Here is a 20,029-nt window from a genome sequence, read left to right on the forward strand (position 1 = left end):
AAGATCCATGAGCTAAAAAGGAACTCTTTTGAGGGACGCCATCTCAGTGGTGACACTTTGTCAAGTCCAGATTGCCTGACATACTGGGAACCATGTGTTGGGGGTCAGGTTCCAACAGGTCTCTGGGTTTAAGGGAGTCAAGTCTATGTTGAAGGCAGAGAGGGAGAAGAGGACATAAAAACTGAATTTTAGTTTTCTCCACACCACCAAGGGATTTGTGCCCAGGCGGCTCATGTGTATCAACGTCAAGGAACCCCTCCTCCTGGGAGCCAAGAGGAAGTTTCTCAAAACTAGGAGGGAAAGGTGTTTTTCCTTTTGTGTCAATCTAGCTTCAGAGATAGTCTATTAGTGACATATGCCCTTCCCCCAAAACAACAATGAAGTGTTCTGTGTGCTAACAACATAGCTTTAAAAAAAAAAAAAGTAAAACAAAATTCTGCATTTTTATAAAACTTGATAAAAAATAGTATTTCAAACTACAGTCACCAGAAGTACACAGTTATCAAAAATGCACACCCTTCACTTGGCATCTCCAGCACCTTCAGCTTTCTGTGCCTGGTCTGTTTTGGCATCTCCGTTTTCTGCAGGGTTATTCCCATCCTTGCTGGCATCAGCTTTCCCCTTTTTCCCTTTGGGTACCTTCTCTCCCTTCTTTGCTGGGGCCTTTTTAGGCTTGGGCTCTGGCTTTGGAGGAGCAGGTTTAGCAGATAACCTTGCTAAAGGTTATCTCTGTGCCTGGTCCTTCACCTTGGCTTTATCTCCTTTAGCATCCCCCTCAGCCTTTCTCTTGGGCATGGTGGTGACGGCGGCGGGACAGAAGCGGTGGACGCGGGGATGCAGCGGCGCGCGGGCTTTGGCTGGTCCGGGGGTGGTTCTCACCTCTTCTTCTTCACACTGCTCCCCATATGCATTTTCCTAAATGTGTCTGTGGTAGATTAGGATGCTGGATAGAGCCATTGCATGTCCAAGTAGGAGAATCACAGAACACACACTTGGATTATTGAGGTGGGTCCTTGTTCTCAACAGTCCTTGTCCTCAACAGTCCTTGTCTGTTGATGGGTGCTTTCCATTCGAAAGCAGCTCTTTACTTGCTAGTGGACCCACATAAAAAATTGCATTGCCTGACCATGGGACATGGAGTCACTCTACAACTGGAATTTTCTATCAGAAATTGGGAGTTATCTGGTCAATGAAGACTTTAAATGGGATGTGCCTAGAGGCAGTCCATTGCCAAATGGAAATGGTATGAATGAGAATGGGTCCAGTCAGATAATTTCTTTGGGAAATAAGTAACCTATATAATCAAGTGTTTGGGTCCTAATTACTCACCGATATCTCCTCTTTCTTCATTCTTGCCCGATGTCACTAAGTCTCCAAGAAGGGCTTCCCTTTCTACCATGCATTCCCAAAGAAATGGTGTCTTCCCATGTCTGCCTGTTTGGGTCCCTCCTACTTTCCAATCCTTTCCTTATGGTTTTTTAGGAACCAGAGATCTAATCTACCAGGTGTCAGCCTTGCCCTCGGTATTCCTCCATTCATTTTCAGACTTTCATTTTGGGAGGGTGATTTTACCTGCGTTCTTTGCTAAGCCCTCTGCTCCCATCTCCTCACTTCCATGCACTCTCTCCAGTTTGTGTATGTCTCTGCTGTTCACCGTAAAAATAAAACCATCAGGTATTTTACCAGCAAAAATGGGTTAATTTGGGAATAGCAGAGAATTGCAATTCAGGGCAAACAAGTTTTGGCAGAACCACAGGTGAGTCCAGAGATCAAAGGAGGGAATGTTCCATTATAGAGGAAAGTGGGAATTAACTGGTAGTTCCAAGTGGAATGACTTTTCAGTTGGCTGGGTTGTGATAGTCTTGTATTGGCTGGGCTATTGCCAGGGAAGGAGGAAAACCTTTCCTTCTCTTGCTGTGACTGCAAAGTACTAAGTGGCTAAGGTAGGATCCAGTTGCCAGGAACATTTCCTGTTGCATAGGTAATTGTGGACAAGTGTGTGGTATCAGAGCTCCCCCCTGTGGCCCTGTAACTCCATTTCAGTGAAGTTTTCCTGTATGAATTTTCACACTGCATCTCTGTGGACCCCAAGAGTACTGATCCAAATTGGCGGATTTGAGTGTTTTGTGTCTTTGCTCACAGGTTGTTTTCACCCATTTTGAGTTTATTTTTGTGTATGATGTAGGAAAGTGATCCAGTTTCATTCTTCTGCATGTGGCTGTCCAATTTTCCCAACACTATTTGTTGAAGTCTTTTTCCCATTGGATATTTTTCCCTGCTTTGTCAAAGATTAGTTGACCACACAGTTGTGGGTCTATTTCTGGGTTTTCTATTCTGTTCTATTTTTTTTTGTGCCAGTACCATACTGTCTTGATGATTACAGCTTTGTAATACAGCTTGAAGTCGAACTGTGAAGCCTCCAGGTTTGGTTTTCTTTTTCAACATTCCTCTGGCTATTTGGGGTCTTTTCTGGTTCATGCAAATTTTGGAATTGTTTGTTCCATCTGTGAAAAATGCTGATGGTACTGCCATACTATTTTCTACAGAGGCTGTGCTACTGTATATTCATTCCCATTGACAGTGTATTTCTCCATTTCTCCACATCCTTGCTAATACTTGTTTTTCTGCTTTTCTGTTTTTTGTTTTTGTTTTTTTTTAAAGATTTTATTTATTTATTTGACCGACAGAGATCACGAGTAGGCAGAGAGAGAGAGAGAGGGAAGCCGGCTCCCTGCTGAGCAAAGAGGATGCGGGACTTGATCCCAGGACCCTGGGATCATGACCTGAGCTGAAGGCAGAGGTTTTAACCCACTGAGCCACTCAGGCACCCCTTTCTGCTTTTTGTTTTTATAGTAGCCATCCTAATGGGTGTGAGATGGTATCTCACTGAAGTTTTGGTTTGCATTTTTTAAAATGATTAGCAATGCGGAGCATCTGTTCATGTGCTCATTGGCCATTTGGCCACCTTCTCTGGAAAAGTATCTATTCCAGTCTTTGATTAAATCTAGTTGTTTGTTTTTTGTGTGTGTGTTGAGTTTTAGGAGCTCTGTCTATATTCTGGGTATTAATTCTTTATCAGATATATAGTTTATAAATATTTACTCCCATTTTATGGATAATCTTTTTTACTCTGTTGATAGGGTCTTTTGATGCACAAAATTTTTAAATTTTCAATTTGCTTATTTTTTTTAACCTGTGTCTTTTCTGCTGTATCCAAGAATTCACTGCTAAATCCAATCTCATAAAGATTTTCCCTGTGTTTTTCCTCTAAGAGTTTTGTAGTTTTAGGTCTACATTTATGTCTTTGATCCATTTTTTATTACGTTATATTAGTCACCATACAGTACATCATTAGCTTTTGATGTAGTGTTCAGTGATTCATTATTTGTGTGTAACACCCAGTGCTCCTCACAACATGTGCCCTCCTTAATGCCCACCACTGGCTACCCCATCCCCCACCCCCTCCCCTCTGAAACTCTCAGTTTGTTTCCTGGGATCCATAGTCTCATGGTTCTCCCTCCCTTGGTCCCCACCCCCTTCAGTTTTCCCTTCCTTCTCCTAATGTCCTCCATGCTATTCCTTATGTTCCATGAGTAAGTGAAACCATATGAAAATTGTATTTCTCTGCTTGACTTATTTCACTTAGCATAATCCCCTCCAGTTCCATCCATGTTGAGACAAATGGTGGGTATTCATCCTTTGTGATGGCTGAGTAATATTCCATTGTGTATATGGACCACATCTTCTTTATCCACTTGTCTGTGGAAGGGCATCTCAGCTCCTTCCATAGTTTGGCTGTTGTGGCCATTGCTGCTATGAACATTGGGGTACATATGGCCCTTTTTTTCACTACATTTGTATCTTTGGAATAAATACCCAGTAGTGCAATTGCTGGGTCATAGGGCAGCTCTATTTTTAATTTTTGAGGAAACTCCACACTGTTTTCCAAAGTGGCTGTACAGACTGGCATTCCCACCAACAGTGTAAGAGAGTTCCCTTTTCTCCACAGCCTCCCAGTAAGGTGAATGATTCTAGACACTTCATTGGCTAAGTGTTTCTTTTGTTTATTTAACTAATATAGCAGGACTTCTATGCCAGACATTGGCTCTAAGTGCTTAACTCATGGAACCCTCACAACAACCTTATGAAGAAAATGTTGTTATTATCGCCATTTAGCGTATGAGGAAGTTGAGGCACAGAGAGGGTTAATGACTTGCTTAAAGTAAATGGGAGCTAGGATTTGGTTCCAGGTTAAGTCTGTGTCTTAAATCTTTATGTTATGTGGTCTTTTGAAAGCTCTTTGGTAGACCTCTCTCTTCTTCTTTTTTTAAGGTTTTATTTATTTATTTGACACAGAGAGAGACAGAGAGAGACAGCGAGAGAGGGAACACAAGCAGGTGCAGAGGGAGAAGGAGAAGCAGGCTTTCTGCCTAGCAGGGAACCCAATAAAGGGCTCCATCCCAGGACTCTGGCATCATGACCTGAGCCAAAGGCAGACGCTTAATGACTGAGCCATCCAGGTGCCCCAGACCTCTCTCTTCTTATCAGCACAAAAGCCACAAGACATTGGCGATAAGGTAGTGTAGGCTGATGTAAGCAATCGAGAAATTTGTAGCAAAGATGGATGGAGCTTTACAAAAGTCTTCAAGTAGATTCGGGAAAAAAATAGATATATAAATCCTCTCTCATCTCCACAATCACCCAGACTTCCAGAAATGTATGCGTTAGTGGGGGAGAGTCTCCTGAAATTCCACAGTGTTCTGTTTCTGTCTATATTCCCTGCCACAAAAAGTAAAAAGGAAGTACTCTTTGAATAGGAATTCAGTGATAATGTTCTGAATGTACCCAACTTATGGCTTGGGGCAGATTACACAGATCTGCCACAGTCAGAATCATGATTACATTCTGAGTCTTTGAAATCTGTTCTGTTCATCCTCTGCCTGGCACAGGGGCTCTGTGGTTCCCAGAAGTCAGCAAGAAGATCCACCAGCCAAATAATTACCAGCTCTTCCAACTTGAATATCTTCAGAGGTACGTAGAGTCAAAGTCCTGGACTAGAAGTGGGAACCAGCAAGCACTTCTTTGTGGCTTGGTTGGATGAATTCCTTGTCCAGATCATGCCTCCAGATCATGCCAGCACTATCTCTGCATGGAAGAGATTCTTGTCTTGCTCAAATGGAGAAACCAAGGGGCACTTGGGTGGCTCAGTGGGTTAAGCATCTGCCTTTGGCTCAGGTCATGATCTCGAGGTCCTCTGAGCAAGCCCTGTGACAGGTTCCCTGCTCAGCAAGGAGTCTACCCATCCCCCCCACTCCTTCTTCCCTTCTCCTGCATTCACGAGCTCTCTCTCTCTCAAATAAATAAATAAAATCTTTAAAAAAATGGAGTGACCGAGAGAGAGAGAAAGATTACATAGATGAACATTGTGGCCCTTCATGTGTGATATCCTGAGGACACTATGTATTGCCTACATAGTATTCCCACTAAGAGTGTATAACCTGAGTCTAATCATTAAGAAATTTCAGAGAAACCACAAAATGAGGAATGTTTAACTAAAAAAAAGTTTGGCTGTTTTCTTAAAAAATTTCAGTGTCATAAGAGACAAAGGATATTAGTGGGTGTATTTTTTTTAATTAATTAATTAATTTATTTGACAGAGAGAGAGATCACAAGTAGAGAGGCAGGCAGAGAGAGGGAGAGGGAAGCAGGCTCCCTGCTGAGCAGAGAGCCAGATGCGGGACTTGATCCCAGGACCCCCGATCATGACCTGAGCCGAAGGCAGCAGCTTAACCCACTGAGCCACCCAGGCGCCCCTAGTGGGTGTATTTTTAAAATGGAAAACTGATGGTAGCTTAGATAAACATATCAAAGTATATTTTATCCATGTTAAATTTAATGAAGTTGATTAATTGTTCTATGATCATGTAAGGGAATGTCTCTATTTTAATACTCGCTGAAATATTATTCCTAAATAAGGGCCATGATATCTGATATTTACTCTCAAGTTGTTCAGAAAAAATATATAAATATATATGACATATATATATATATAAGAGAGAGGAGGGGAGGGAAAGAGGAGGTAATTACGGACAAATTCTTAGGTGATTCTGAGCAAATGGTATACAGATGCTCTTTGTACTATTCTTACTCTTGTAACTTTAAAATTATTTCAAAGAATAGTTCTTAAAAAGTAAAAGGCAACTCATCTAATGGTCCACATGCTTCAAATTTTATTTTCCTATTTTATAATTTTTCACATATGCCAAAGAAGAGAATAAGTTAGCCCTTCTAAAGAGTTTTGTACCTTTGGAAACATCTCTATATATTATGTCTATTTTTTGGCATTTGAAGAGATTTCAACGAATGTTGGTAGGTTATTTTCTGCTTTGTTAAAAATGTGGAAGTAAAAATAAAGATTTTGAGGGAAAATTGATCACTTGCTGGGAAAGAGACAATTAATCTCCTATGACTATGTAATTGGTAGTATCCAGACTTCTTTTGTCTTTGTAAGTGTTTTGATAAAAGTATCTGTCCTTCTGTTTGGCCTTAGTAGTGTGAAGTCCCAGGCTGGGAGTGAGAGAGAAGTGAGGAGAGGACTGAGAATTTTGGGGAACAGTAGGTAACCTCTTCCTCAGAACCCTGACTAGCATCACCAGTGAGCTGCCTAAAATCGCAGCTAGCACTTATTTTACATAGTCTGTGTTCCAGGTCCTAGACTCTCTCTTCTCTTTTCTCCTTCACATTGATGTCCCTCTAGTAATATGTATTTCTTTTATGTATCATGTTTATTTTCTGCCCTCTGTGCTAGAATGTAAGCTTTACAAGGGCAGGGATTTCTTGTAATTTTGTTTATTAATGTATCCTCAGGGCTTGGAAGAGTGGCTTATAGTAGTCCCTAAATGTAAGTATTTGTGGGATGAATAAATTTAGGACAGATGAGTAAAATTTGGGCCCTCACTCACTCACCAGAATTAATTTCAAATAGGTTAAGTAGTTTTTTGTTTTTTGTTTTTGTTTTGTTTTGTTTTTTAAGAAAGGGCATGCATTGCAAGGAGCACTGGGTGTGGCGCATACAATGAATTTTGGAACACTGAAAAAGAAAATTAAATAACAAAAAAAGGACCACAGTGAAGTTAATGAGATTAACCTTCATTCCTCTAGAGAAGGAAAGAGTTTGAGCCTAATGATAACAACAATAATGGCCATTAATTTTGCATATTCTGTGTGCCAGACCCTATGCTCAGTGCTTCATAGACTCAGCATTCGCAATGTGGATTCTAACTTTGCTTCAATGTTACAGGTGGGGAAACTGAGGCTCTGAGAAGTTAGGTGGTAGATCAATCCCAAAATTTAAATAAAGCTCAATGCTTTGGGGTTGGGTTTCAAACCCAGGTCTCTCTGACTCCAGTGCTCATGTTTTGTTATCTGTCCTGTACAATATTGACAGTCTTCAGTGTAGTAACAAGTGGGAGAGAATTTCTTTTTTTTAATGGTGAGACAGGATGTGCATCCTATTGGCAGAATAAACCAATTTTAATGGAGAAGAAAACTGGGGATAACTGTAGGATTTGAAATAGGCAGTACGCTTTACTCAGGACTTCTATACATTTGTGCTCTGAAGCTAACAGATTTAATTGAATTTTAGTCGCAGGATAGTTCTTATTGATTTTTTAAATTTTATTTTTTCAGTGTTCCAAGATTCACTGTTTATGCACCACACCCAGCACTCCACTGATTTTTTTCCTAAGGAAGAGAAATTATGAATTTTCAGATGTCTTATGATCAATGGGAATATATGAATGATAGGTGTAACTAGTATACTGGGAAAATACTCACAGGGAGTGTTATTGATAATCTGTTGAAAAACTTGTCCTTTGTCTCATTTAAATTTACTCATTAAGTAGGGAAGGAAAAAATGAAACAAGATGGGATCAGGAGGGAGACAAACCATAAGAGACTCTTAATCTCACAAACCAAAATGAGGGTTGCTTGGGGGGGTGTGGAGGAGGAAGGGATAGAGTGGCTGGGTTATGGAAATTGAGGAGGGTATATGCTATGGTGAGTGCTGTGAAATGTGTAAGCCTGATGATTCACAGACCTGTATCCCTGGGGCAAATAAAGCATTATATGTTAATAAAAATAATTTTAAAAAATTCACTCATTAAAGCAACTTCTTTTCCTGCCTCTGTATGAAAGCTGACTTTTCTAGACACTGACTAAATTTAGAATATATTAAAAAAAAAGTCTAAGCCCATGCAACAGTCAAAATACTAAAATTGAATTAAAATTGTGGCATCCCCCACACCTAGAAACCGGCAGTTGGGAAAGAGAGTGGCCAGTTTCCTCTCCTCCTACAGCTGGCTAAGTGCCGTTTTTATTTTTTTTAAGATCTTATTTATTTATTTGACAGAGAAAGAGAGCGAGCGAGAGCGGCAATACAAACCGGGAGTGGGAGAGGGAGAAGCAGGCTTCCTGCCGAGCAAGGAGCTCAATGCGGGGCTCAATCCCAGGACCCTGGGATCATGACCTGAGCGGAAGGCAGACATTTAATGACTGAGCCACCCAGGTGCCCCCTAAGTGCCATTTTGAAAGTGCTTGAGTGCTGGGTGTTATACATATACAATGAATCTTGGAACACTACATCAAAAACTAACGATGTATTGTATGGTGACTAACATAACAATAAAAAAAAGTAAAGTGGAGGAAGGAGAAGAGATGAGGAGGTCAGGATAACTCTTTCTGGCAAGGAGTATTGTACTGTTGTGCTTTGTGCTTTCTGGCCTTAGTATTGCTCAAAGATGATTCTGTTGTGGGTGGTTTCATGGGTTCTTTGAGCCTTCCCCCAACCCCAGCTGATGGAGGTTTCTTACCCGTGGTTGTCTTGATATGGCTGAACCCACCTCTTTTCTGACACCTTTCCCAGACCCTCAGCATCTGGCTACTCTCCACTTCCTTCTGCTGAGACCCCATGGCCTCCCCAGGCAGCCTGCCTGACATGAGTCTAGTGCAAACCCACACTGGCTTTCTTGCATGCATTGCCTTATCAAATGCCATAGTGAAAGCTATAGCCTCCTGTCACCATAGGTCACTTCAGCCAACCTCCTACCCTTTGTTTCTCTAGTATGACTCAGACATCTGTCCATGTCTCCACAAAACCTTGGGGTACATATAAAGCTCTATGCAAGGTATTCTTTTTTTAAAAATTATTTTTATTAACATATAATGTATCATTTGGCCCAGGGGTACACGTCTGTGAATTGTCAGACTTACACATTTCACAGCACTCCCCATATCACATACCCTCCCCAATGTCTATAACCCAACTACCCTCTCCCTACCTCTCCTATCCCCCAGCAACCCTCAGTGTGTTTTGTGAGATTAAGTCTCATGGTTTGTCTCCCTCCTGATCCCATCTTGTTTCCTTTTTTCCTTCCCTACTCCACACAACCCTCAGCCCTGCCTCTCAAATTCCTCATTTCAGAGAGATCATATGATAATTGTCTTTCTCTGATTGACTTATTTTGCTAAGCATAATACCCTCTAGTTCCATCCACATCATGGCAAATGGCAAGATTTCATTTCTTTTTGATGGCTGCATAGTATTCCATTGTGTATATATACCACATTTCTTGATCTATTCATCTGTTGATGGACATCAGGTTCTTTCTATAGTTTGGCCATTGTGGACATTGCTGCTATAAACATTCGGGTGCACATGAATCCTGACTTGTTTTAAATGTGGAAAATGGCCAGGTATTTGATGTATTTTTTTCCAGGTGATTTTTGAGCAGATTTTCTTTAAATTCCCAGATGATCTGTGTCACAAGCTCATTTTAGGGGTTATCCAAAGGTCTTGGTCAAAACTTTAATTTTAATATCATGTTACACATTTTTATTTTTTTTAACTTTTAAATTAAAAAAAATTTTTTTTAGCAAAAGAAAGAGTGAGAGCATTCAAGCAGGTGGATGGGGGAGTGGCAGAGGGAGAGGGAGAGAGAGATTCTTAAGCAGGCTCCAAGCTCAGCACAGAGGCCATCACAGGGCTCAGTCTCATGACCCTGAGATCATCACCTGAGCAGAAATCAAGATTCGGATGCTTAACTGACTGAGCCACTCAGGCACCCTGAATATCATGTTACACATTTTTAAACAAAAAGTCAAGATATAGGCAACAAGGAGATGGGTATTAAGGAGGGCACGTATTGCATGGAGCACTGGGTGTTATATGCAAACAATGAACCATGGAACACTACATCAAGAACTAATGAGGTACTGTATGGTGATGAACATAATACAAATTATAAAAAAAGATATAGACAGCAAGTCTGATATGATTTCAGTTTTATGTGCACATATAGAAGATAGGATAACATACACCAATATAGTGGAGTTACCAGAAATACTTCATTGTCTTCTTTGTACTTTTCTGTGTTTTAAGAATTTTGTCAGCTGGATTTGAATTATCTTTTCAGCAACAGAAGGCAACACATTTTTATTTATTTATTTATTTATTTTTAAATATTTTATTTATTTGACAGAGAGAAATCACAACTAGGCAGAGAGACAGGCAGAGAGAGAGGAGGAAGCAGGCTCCCCGCAGAGCAGAGAGCCCAATGTGGGGCTCCATCCCAGGACCCTGAGATCATGACCTGAGCCGAAGGCAGAGGCTTTAACCCACTGAGCCACCCAGGCGCCCCAAGGCAACACATTTTTAAAATAATTTTTTTTCTATAAAAGGAAGGCAGGAAGTGTAAGATACAGAGAAACCTTTCAGCAAAGCCAGGGTTCAGCTTTGGTGTGTGTGTGCCTGTTGTTCGGGGGATGGGGGCAAGGAGGAATAAGTAGACAAATAGTAAAGAAATTCTATAAGCAATTCTTCTTGCCTCACAACTCTGTTTATATCTCTCAATTTCCAGCAGCAACTGGAAAGGGAAAAAAAAAATCCTGACAGTATATATTCAGACATATATGGTCATCATCATGAAGCTCTGGACACCTCAACTCATGACATTCCTCTGTATGGTGCTGCCGTCTGTGCTGGGAGGGATGAAGGAAAAACACAGCTGTAGGTGATTAACCTGGGGGTGGGCGTACTGTGGAGGGAGAGTATTGTGCTTTTTCCTGGCCAAGTGAAGGGGTATTGTGTCTGGCACGTTTGACTCAGGACTCAGGATCCACTTTCCCTGGGTCACCTATTGGAGATTCAGAGACTTTTTTGTTAATGCACAGAGATCTAAGAAATGTCCAAGTGGAGGTTCTCCGATGCTTCCTCTTTCAACTTTGGAAGTGGCAATGGGCCCTGCCACCTTTTACATACATCCCATAAGTTATAAAGATATGTTATTTTTCCATGTCAGGGTACCATATCTTTCCATACTTCCAGAAGCTCTGTGTCTTAGCTGTGTGTGATTTGAAGAGTACTATAGGGGGATTTCTTAATATATATACCCTTAGTTTCAGTGGCAAATCTTTCAGAATGTGAAAAGATAGAGAAGAGACATGAGATGTGTCTCTAGTGGGGCAAAGTTGAGGGCCATATCACGAGAAAATGGAATCAGTGGAGGGTGCCAAGAAAATGGGTGAGAGAGAGAATTTGGTGAGAAGCTGTTCTTAAAGGCAGGGTCAATTAGAAAGAGAAGAAGGGAGATAATCTCTTCCTTATTCTTGCTGGTGTGGCTTCCCACACTGTGAGTAGGTAGGGTAATGAAGCTAGAGGCTGCCTTGGGCCCTGAGGTCTCCTGTTACAGAAATGTAAACTTTACAGGAGGACACATGAGTATGTGTGGGGGTGTATGCTGAATTCTATCTCCAGGAAGCTTGATGAGGGCCCAGAGGCCTGTGGGAGCAGAAAAGGCAGAGATCTGTGAAGATGTAATGAGGAGGTTCAGTAAAGGGATTTTCTCCTAAGGCAGATGGATACCTGGGTGGGGCTTGGTGGGGCTTGGATTCTAGGAGGGGCTGTTAAGCTTATGAAGGACTTCTCTTCCCACCTTGGTTATGAGGCCTCTGTCAGCCTCTTTCCAACTCATGTCAATTACAGGGGATGAAATGTTCCTTGAGGAATGCTGGGGAGAGCCAAGTGTCATTGAATGTACCAAGAAGTGTTCTAGAGCCCTTAAATGTGTAAGCAAAAATTATACATGCTGCTGGACCTATTGTGGGAACATCTGTTGGAAAAATAAAGTGAGTTGGGAGATGTGCTTGGACGTGGGTCTTTGCTGATTCTCAGATGCTGTTATTCATAAACAGAAGACTAAGTTTCCTCAACTCCTATGCACAAAAGTAGTGGAAGACAATGTTACCTAAGCCTGGACAGTAGAGCACTGGTGAATAAACCAAGACACCAGCTTGGGTCACTTTATTTCTTTCATTATATAATCAATGCCTATGTTGTCCTCATTTTATTACTCAATCATTTTCTCTTTTCCCAATTTTTCTTCAAATTTCTAACCATTTCATCCATAGTCAGACCTTTCAATGAACCCTTAGGGCCCAGTCAGGCCCCAAATGTCTACATTTCTCTGTTCAATGAGCCAAACCCACCTCCCCACCCCAGAAGTGTACAATTCTTGGCATTGCGTAAAGTACTCATGTCCCAGGGTCTGGTGGGGATGGGTAATATAAAGCTTAGAAATGAATGCTTGTTCCTCAGAGTTCCCTTAGCCTCTGAGTATATAACATTTCTGTCTTGCAGGAAATATTTGCATGAGGTTTAAACCCTAACCTCCCAGCAGGACACCAGTCCATTCACACCAAGGGCTGGGCAAGAGCAAATCCTTGACAAATAAACTCATTTATCAGCAGTGAATTTTGGTTTTTTCAACTCCCTCCCACTACCTTTGATTACCATATTATACCCCCAAATTGCTTCCTCATTTGATTACCTTAGAAACGATAGGCTAATTTCATGGTTTTCAGAGAACAGAAGTTTATTTTTAGTACATAATTTTAATGTGGGTAACTGACAAATAGCTCTTTCATTCGGTTTTTCAGAGAACAGGTCTCTGGTAAATTTGTGTCTCACAGGGTTTGGGTAAAAAATTTTTTTTTTTAATTTTTTTAGAGAGAGAGAAAGAGAGAGAAAGTGCGCATGAACAGGGAGAGGGGGAAGAGGGAGATGGAGAGAGAGAGAATCCCAAGCAGGCCTCATGCCCAGTTTGGAGCCGGACATAGGGCTTGGTCTCATGATCCTGAGATCATGATCTGAGCCAAAATCAAGAGTTGGACACTTAACCAACTGAGCCATTCAGGCGCTCCTGGGTAAAAATTCTAAAATGACTTTACATGTATATAAGATGTATATTAAGTTTGTATACAAGATTGGACAAATAAGTAAATAACTGGGGATGTTAGAAGCCATGTTTCTAACTGTAAGAGAAAAGAAGTTACAAATAAGCAAAATGGAAGGCTAGGATGAGCCCTGCGGGTAATGGATTCGAGTCAGAGATATCAAAATGAACCCACATTCAGCTCAATATATATACAGAGAGACAGAAGCTGAAGTAGACAGAGTGTGTGTACATGGATTAGTTACACATGGTGTATATTTCCTGGCTATGCGTGGAAGCAGTGATACCATAGTAGCCATAAACACACCAAAAGCCCAGATCTTGGTTTTTATTACCATTCTCCAATAAGTGGGCTAAGGCTTCTTGGGGAAATGGCTGATTCTAGAACTAGGCTTAGAAAATACAAGATGAGACCATAGTATCTTTTAGGGTTGGAAAGTAAGGAAATACTATAAAGTCAAAGAATGAGAAACAGGAACTGACCTTGAAGGGTTCCCAGTGGTCAAAGCCTAGAACAATTTGAGCATTAAACTGTCTCTGCTGGTCTATTAAAATAAGACATTACAAAGTTAATGGAAAAATATTAGACAACTTCAATATAAATCTACAATTAAGAAAACAGAACAAATGAAAACTGAAATATTTCTGCAGAAAAAAAATGTCCCACCAGAAAAACCATGTCAGGGAGAAGGTTAATACAACACCTACAACTTAATTATATAAATATCTGTAAACAAAGATTTTAACAGATGAAAAAAAAACACCTTGAATCAGAAATTTAAAAACTCACACATAAGTGGCCCAAAATCCAGGAAAACATGAAATAAGAGGTGGACAGAACAAAAATATCAAAGATCAAAGAAACAAAGATTGTTACAAGATTTTGAGACAGAATAAATTCAACTGAACTACAAGAGGCATTGAAGAAGAATGTAAGAAGACAATATTCAACTAACGAATCATTGAGCATTATATAAAAAAGGATTGATGTACTATACCTTGGCTAATTGAATTTAAACTTAAAGAAAAAGAAGACAAGAGATCACAAATAAAATGCAAAAAGTAAAATCAATGAGAGAAAGATTAATAAAGAAGATGGACAAAGAAAATCTAAATAAATAAATATAACTGGAGTTTTCAAAAAAAACCCCAAATTACCAATATTAAAAACTAGAAAGCATTCCATCAATAAAAGAAACCTGAATCCACCAGAAAGGGACTGCCATATACCCAGCAGCAGTGACCCAGAATAGACTCTGAAATTGGATGCGTGATGTCCTCTCACATAGATTGTTCTAACTTCTCATACCCACTCAGTAATGCTTTCTAGGAAGTGAACCCTTCCCAAGCTAAGACACTGGACAGACACTATACTCACTGGTGGGTATACATTCCTAGAGAATGGTAGGATTTTAGGCATAGAAACAACTACTGCCTCAGGATAGAGCCTCCCTTGAATCCTGCGTGTCATGCCCATATGCCCATTCTAATTATATTTGGGTGGATGGGCATTTCTTGAAGGTAGGTCTTGCACTCAGCACCTAAAGCTAACTTCCAATACTTCCTTAATTAGACACCGTGGGCTCGTTATGACACAGGCTACTACCAGAGGTGGTGGTGGGGCACACTTTGTAGGTGAAGGCACCAGTATGGACCTACTTGGGTGCATGAGGTCACCCAAAGAATGGAAATGAGGCAGGAGTTGAACATTATCATGGTGTATGAGACACAGCAGATACTTCTAGAGTCCTCCCATCTGCACTGACATAGAGAAGTAGTATGGCTGGATCATGAGCAGAGAAAAATGACCACAGAAGCTATGACAACCATGAGGTCATGTGTTTGTCAGACAGACCAGCCTGATCAACAATTCTCCACAGGTTGAAACTTGTCTTTTTGAACACCCAGGTCATGGAAGAATTTACAGGTGCTTCCTCCTCTGCCTCCTTGCCTTCCTTGAATCCTGAGAGTCAAGGGCTTACAAGGGTCCCCACTCCTCCACTCGACCTACCATGGAACATACAGGTGTTCCATAGGACAGAACATGGAGTGCTGGCCAGGTAAGCACTCCTCCCAATCAAAACTTTCTAGGGGTAGCCTCTGAGTCCACTGGGGCAGGATGAGTGTCCAGAGAGCTCTATGGAACAAGGGCCAAGACACCAATTATCACGATGGAGAAGACCAGCAGCTTCCAGTAGATTTCATGATCTGAGGGGCTCATGCCAGTGGCAAGGAGTAGGTCAGCTGACAGCATGGTGTACTCACATGGTAGGGAGCACTAGTCAAAGATGTGGGAGGTCATTCCCTGTGTGGGCCCTGGCAGGTAACTTTGCCTCTCCTAATAGTCTCCCAGGGTGTTTGGGGCCTGGCCAAGCCCTGGGAAGATGCTCGCAGAGTCATGCTATGTGAGGAGCACTACTGCAGAGCATGTCCTTACCACCCACCTATGTCTGATGATGTCTGTGCTGCTGGTTGATCCTAATCTCTTTCCTAAGGTCTCCTGGTCCAAGGGCAGGCCCAAGGTGAGGTAGAGAAGTTCCTCTGATACCAGGAGCCCTGGCATGCTTCTGAGGTGGGCCAGAGGCTCTGGCCTGAGAGAGGCAGAGTTCCTCCTCTGGGCAATCCTTCACTGATGCCCAGCAGGAAGCCCTGGACTGGAGTGTAACACTAGATGTTAGTGTAGACACTCACTTCCATGCCCATAATGGAAGAACCATAATGGAGGAACTGTGAGCCAATGGGGGTCCAGACAAACATCCTCGTCTAGCCACAGCATGACCTCTCACTCTCTTGTGCCTTGAGCGTGTCACTCAACTTCCCTTGGATTGGTTTTCTTCATTGTAAAGGGACAGTAATCTGAACCTCACAAGGAGAATGGGAAGAATGGGGTGAGGGTGGGTCAAGTTTAAGAAGAGGCCTCCCTGGGCCTCCTACTCTGTGACCAGGGTCTAGCCTCCACCTGCCTCATGTCTAACTTGGCCCTTTTGACCCCAGGCTGGGGAATGTTCTGGTTAGCATTGGGAGATACCACACATGAGAAGTTTCTCCCCTGGGTGTACTGGCTCAGTAAGCAGATCAACAATGAGGCTGGGCCTCCAGGACTTGGCAATGGTGCAGGAACCAACAGGAGAGAGAATACAGAAGAATGACAAGGGGAGAGAGATCAGAGACCTGGATCCAGAGAGGGGGGGGCCCTCTAGGGTCTGCACTGGGTGCTCAAGGATCACAAACACTGGGACTAAAGTAGGCAGGTCTGCAGACATCTGTTCTGGTTTATTTGACAGGAACAAAGAGTTCAGACAGTGGGTAAGGGCATTCATCTTAATATCCTGGTGCCCAGGATCTGAGATCCTCATGCCTTTGTATGAATAAAGGATTGTGGGAACAGGATGCACAGTCCAGCCTCCTCACCCACTCACTGGAGACTCAGGCAAATGTTCCTGCAGAAAGTTGAAGAGCATGTTATTTGTTTGACTTCCTTGATGATATTCACATGGACATCTGCACATGTATATGTTGGTATGCTTTTCACAGATCTTGATTTCTTTGAAACAGCTCCATTTCTGAAGCAAAGCGGGAATACAGTCAGTGCAACCAGATCCCTTGACAGCACTCTTCTCAGATCCTCCCCCAAAGACTCCAGAACCCAGGTCCTACTCATGACATCTCGGACTTTTCAGGGAAATCATTTTCTGCCCTTCACTCAATTGTGGTGATTGGTAGTATCTTAAATCCTATAACCCCTGACTCTTCTCCAGTAGATTTCAATACCTGGCCTTCCCGGGCCCTCTGGGTACTCTGCAACCAGGACCCTGTCTCCCATGTTAGTCATGGACTTAGTGATGCCTCCCATTGAATCGACACTCTGAGAACTCGGCAGAGACTGAGACATCTTACAGACCCTCTCCACTCTCCAGAATCTGCAGGGTCTAGAGAGGAAGGTGACTTGCCACTCTACCCCCACTCTCCTGTCACTGTCACTTTCTCCAGGGCCCTTGCCTCTTCCCAGATTTTACCACTCGCACTATTTCCCTTCCACTGCCACCATCCTGGTCTCTCCGATGATAACTTTGACTTGACCTTGCACACCCCAAAACTTGCTTTCCCACGGTCCTTTCATTCTATACCTACTCCCATCAACATTTGTGGATGTAACGTGTCACATATGTGCAGAAATCTAAGAACAGTTGTTTGGTTTCTCCATGTGACTCTCAGCCCATGGTGTACCTTTCACTGCTGTATGTGGTGTTTGTGTCTGGGTTTTAGGAATGGAGAAGCAAAAGACATAGTTTCCCCTCTACCCCCATCACTGTTCCCAGGGCCAGATAAAGGGGCCAGAGGGCCATGGTTTGGGAAGACCCGGAGTCTTCGTAGTTCTGTGGTCTGAGCAGGATGTGCTGCAAGGTTCCAATACCCAGGTCCTCCTCAGAAGGGACACAGCCCCTCCTGGCCCCCTTCCCCTCCCTGTCCCCTAGTCCATCACCTACTCTGCATCATCTTCGGTTTCCGGTGCCCTCCCTGGGCCTGCAGCAGCAGCTCACAGAGGAGCAGGAGGAGCAGCAGAGCCTGGCTTGGAATGCCTCTGGCCAGAGTGGAGAGCTCTCAGACTTCCCTGGAGAGCTGGGTGGTTATCCTGGGCTCCTCCCTGCTTCCACTGGCCAAACAAGGAGCCTGTTTCCTCCCCTTTGCGTGCCCTTACCAGAGCTTGTTCTCCGTGGGACTTGGGCTTCTGCAGTGGATTCTTGCTCTCACATGACAAATCCCCTCCTTTGCAGATTTTCCCCCTACTTTCTAATTATAAGATAATTTACAGAGGGAAAGTATAATTTTTAAAAAAAATATGATAATCCAACTGTAGGGAGTTAATTTGTGTCTCTCTTTTTATATTTAATTTCTTTTCAGTGTAACAGAATTCATTGTTTATGCACCACACCAGTGCGCCATGCAATACTGCCCTCCATAATACCTACCACCTGGCTCCCCAGCCGTCCACCCCGACCCCTTCAAAACCCTTGGATTGTTTTTCAGAGTCCATAGTCTCTCATGGTTCATCTCCACCTCCAATTTCCCTCAACTCCCTTCTCCTCTCCATCTCCCCATGTCCTCCGTGTTATTCCTTATGCTCCACAAATAAGTGAAACCACATGATAATTGACTCTCTCTGCTTGATTTATTTCACTCAGCATAATCTCTTCCAGTCCCGTCCATGTTGATACAAAGTTGGGTATTCATTCTTTCTGATGGAGGCATAATACTCCATCGTGTATATGTACCACATCTTCCTTATCCATTCGTCCGTTGAAGGGCATCTTGGTTCTTTCCACAGTTTGGCAACCGTGGCCATTGCTGCTATGAACGTTGAGGTACAGATGGCCCTTCTTTTCACTACATCTGTATCTTTGGGGTAAATACCCAGTAGTGCAATTGCAGGGTCATAGGGAAGCTCTATTTTTAATTTCTTAAGGAATCTCCACACTGTTTTCCAAAGTAGCTGCACCAACTTGCATTCCTACCAACAGTGCAAGAGGGTTCCCCTTTCTCCACATCCTCTCCAACACACGTTGTTTCCTGTCTTGCTAATTTTGGCCATTCTAACTGGTGTTAGGTGGTATCTCAATGTTGTTTTAATTTGAATCTCCCTGATGGCTAGTGATGATGAACATTTTTTCATGTGTCTGATAGCCATTTGTATGTCTTCATTGGAGAAGTGTCTGTTCATGTCTTCTGCCCATTTTTTGACATGATTATCTGTTTCATGGTGTTGAGTTTGAGAAGTTCTTTATAGATCCTGGATATCAGTCTTTGTCTGTACTGTCATTTGCAAATATCTTCTCCCATTCCGTGGGTTGCCTCTTTGTTTTGTTGACAGTTTCCTTTGTTTTGCAGAAGCTTTTGATCTTGTTGAAGTCCCAAAATTTCATTTTTGCTTTTGTTTCCTTGGCCTTTGGAGACATATCTTGAAAGAAGTTGCTGTGGCTGATATCAAAGAGGTTACTACCTAGATTCTCTATGTTTCTGATGGATTCCTGTCTCACGTTGAGGTCTTTTATCCATTTCGACTTTATCTTTGTGTACAGTATAAGAGAATGGTCTAGTTTCATTCTTCTACACATAGCTGTCCAATTTTCCCAGCACCATTTCTTGAAGAGACTGTCTTTTTTCCACTGGATATTTTCTCCTGCTTTGTGGAAGATTATTTGACCATAGAGTTGAGGGTCCATATCTGGGTTCTCTACTCTGTTCCACTGGTCTATGTGTCTGTTTTTATGCCAGTACATGCTGTCTTGGTGATCACAGCTTTGTAGAAAAGCCTATGTCTCTTTTTGTTAACATTCTAATTTTTTTTTTGCAGATTTAATATAAGCAATCCATTGTTTTCTCACATTTGGAATCACCCACGTATTGTTACCCATTTTGTCCCACCCTCATTTAATGAGGTAAATATCTCACAGTGTGGTTTTCCATAATCACACATATCTCACTTAAAATACATGCCTATTGTCAAGCATTTGCATTGTACTAATTACTGGTTATCTAGACAATATATTATGTTGAACATTTTCAGCCATAATTCTTTTTGTTTTTTAAAGTATTTTAAAAAATATTTTGTTTATTTATACATTTATTAAATTACCTTATTAATTTCAAAGAGAGAGTGAGCACAAGCATGGGGAGCATCAGGCAGAGAGAAGAGCAGACACCCCGCTGAGCAGGGAGCCTGATGCAGAACTTAATCCCAG

The 20,029-nt window shown here is 42.1% G+C and overlaps 1 pseudogene; it reads right to left on the reverse strand.

Annotated features, from left to right (window-relative positions):
* Nucleotides 1–483: 483 nt before the first annotated feature.
* LOC123926959 lies at nt 484–795 on the reverse strand (annotated as a pseudogene).
* Nucleotides 796–20,029: the final 19,234 nt, after the last annotated feature.

Source organism: Meles meles, chromosome 16 (genome assembly GCF_922984935.1).
Source record: "Meles meles chromosome 16, mMelMel3.1 paternal haplotype, whole genome shotgun sequence".
Taxonomy (NCBI): Eukaryota; Metazoa; Chordata; class Mammalia; order Carnivora; family Mustelidae; genus Meles; species Meles meles.